The sequence below is a fragment of the Salvelinus sp. IW2-2015 genome, unplaced genomic scaffold (assembly GCF_002910315.2).
Source record: "Salvelinus sp. IW2-2015 unplaced genomic scaffold, ASM291031v2 Un_scaffold3937, whole genome shotgun sequence".
Taxonomy (NCBI): Eukaryota; Metazoa; Chordata; class Actinopteri; order Salmoniformes; family Salmonidae; genus Salvelinus; species Salvelinus sp. IW2-2015.
This window is the reverse complement of record NW_019945211.1, coordinates 30,444-33,260: the sequence shown is the minus strand read 5'-3', so window position 1 is coordinate 33,260 and position 2,817 is coordinate 30,444.

Here is a 2,817-nt window from a genome sequence, read left to right as displayed (position 1 = left end):
CACTCCACCACAGAATCGACATTACTGTAACCGTTTCTATCTCTAATTCTCAGACCTACAAGGGGCCATCCTAATAAACGCGACTAATTGATCCTTGCTACATTGTTGTTGTGTATTTTCACACTCGGCAGCTGGTCAGACGGCATCACACCAACACACTACACACACATCGATGAGAACCACCTATTCCGACAAACCACACATCGCTGGCCCTTCGCCGTTGTCTCGCAGCGAGTTAGTTGTGTTTGAGCTGTGCTGTGAAGCTGTGGAAAGATCACTGCAAAGGTCCGCGATCTTTAAAGGGAACTAAGACGAGAGTTCGACGTGTTCGGATATTTTCGTCTCTTTCTGTGCGCCGCCCCCCATCTCTCTCTCTCTGAGACGACGATCACTGTGTATTCTGATTAGGGCTCTAGCAAGGAGTATGGTACGCATCGTAATCCCTTTAATATACCTTTTATTTACAATGAGAGTTTTATAGTGATTCTCTCTAAGCTTTAGCGAGCTACTATGTTGTCTTGCTCATATGCAACTTGAAAATCGTACCGATCGTACACACCTGAGTACGAAGGTGCACAGAACAGGTGAAGAAACATTGTATTCTTTCTGGGTGTAAGGAAACAGCTTGTACAGTTCCACAAATAGCAAGTGTTTAAGATGTAAAAAGAATGACGTCATGTGTGAAATTAGGAACTTCACTGCCGTCAATTCAATCCAGTGACACTTCTAAGGAATTCAAACAGCTCTCTTTCTCTCGCCTCTCCCTCACAGTGGAAGCTCCAAGCGTTAAGTGGCTGACCATACAGCCTGACATTCATCATGACGCGGCGTCTATGAGCTGGACTTCCTATACATGCCATTTCTTTGTCTCTGCATATTACATATGAGAAGAGGAGAAACACGAGAGCGTGCAGAAAGGTCTGCAATCTGCTAGACACCACATACACGCACACGCACAGGCACAGGCCACAGCACAGCACAGCACAACAACACCACACCACACACAACACGACAGCACTGACCAGCATCACGATCTATCCAGCACACAGCCACGACACCACACACTACACACACACACACACACACACACACACACACACACACACCCACACACACACACACACAACACCACAGACCAACACACAGACGACAACACACCACAGAGACCCAGCGACACACAACACCACCACACACCACACAACACACACACACACACATCACAACACAGCGAGGCTGTTGGAATTACTACGGCTAACTGGGTAGATGTCGGGAGAATCAAGCATGATCAGTGCTACATTATCCAATGAGGACATCGTATTTTTGTTGCGTTCGCATATCACTGCTTACAATGCACCGTAGCGTTGTCTCTACAGAAAGTGTTTGTCACCAACTGCCCACGGAGAGAAAGAAAAGAAAGAAAAGAAAGAGAAGAGAAAGAGAAAGAGAAAAAGAAGAGAGAGAGAGAGAGAGAAGAAGAAGGAGAGAAGAGAGAGAGAGAGAGAGAGAGAGGAGAAGGAGAGGAGAGAGACACGCCAGACGAAGCGAAGAGTGACGAGTAGATGAGACGATTGTGGGAAACGGATGCGACCGACAATCATCCCGAAGAATCATCTCTAAAAAATAGCCCTCACTCTCTTCAATCCCTCCCACTCTTAGTGAAACGCCAGACTGACTGATGTCCACACAGCCACAACATCCACACGGAGCCGCTATTGTCACGTAGTTGAAACGGGTTTAACAAGTATCAGTTATTTTGTGCGTTCCCCACCATCCGTCAATATGATAAAAAAAACAAGTGTGCTTTTTTTAAATGAGCGGATCGAGGAGTTGCCTGCTCTGGGCGACAGCTAGGGGGGGGACTGTGGCAGCTGAGTAGATATTATACAAGATAGATTGAAAGGAAACAACCCCCACTGTCCCATTTTTCATAATTTTGTAATCTCCGTGCCCCAATACCAAACTCTTGGTAGCTCGGAAGTAGGACGATTCGAGCAACGGAACGGGAAGAAAAAAAAAGAACACTTCTCTCGTCATTCACGGTAATAAAGATAAAACAATCCTAAGCCCCACAACAAAATGACTTAACTAGAAAAAGCAGGACGAGAGTCGCGAAGGGTTTTAGAGAACGAGGAAAAAACAATCAATACTCCACCCAAAAATGACCCCTAGCATTTTTCTTTTTTTTTTTTCCTCTCTTATTTTCTCTTTCTTTCTATGTCTTTTTTTCTTCACAACCAACCTAGTTCTTTATCTCTCGGTTTTTAACCAAGAGGACAGAATGACGATAATGAGGCGAGCATAACAAGGTGTGTTTTTTGGTGGTTGGAAAAAATGCACCCCGTTCTTTTTTCCCCTATTGACGAAAAAAAAAAGAATATTACGAGCTTCTGAAGATCCTGTTTTTAAGGTGACGAGAGGGCTACCACCTACCTCCTAGAATTATTATGAAGCGGCAGCACCCTACGATCCCACGGGGTTATCCACCCCATCATAAGAATTATATGATCAAGTGCCCTGAAAAGCGGTTCAACAGGAGACCCTTCTAAGCCAGTTTGTTTGTATAGAAGGAAAGAAGAACGAAAAATCTATGTCTACCCAGCTTGATTCCACTGGAGGGCTGATCAGTCCCTCAGGGAGAACAGAGCACCACACCTAGACCCGCCCAGTGCAGTTCTGAGGATATTTGTATGGGAAAACGGTATAGTTATTGCCTCTTACCCCTGGAACCCCTTTCTCCGGGTCCCTTCGCTCTCCGCTTCCCTCCCTCTGCTTCATTCTTCGTCTTTTGTATTTGTTCACTCACCGCCAGTCTTGTAC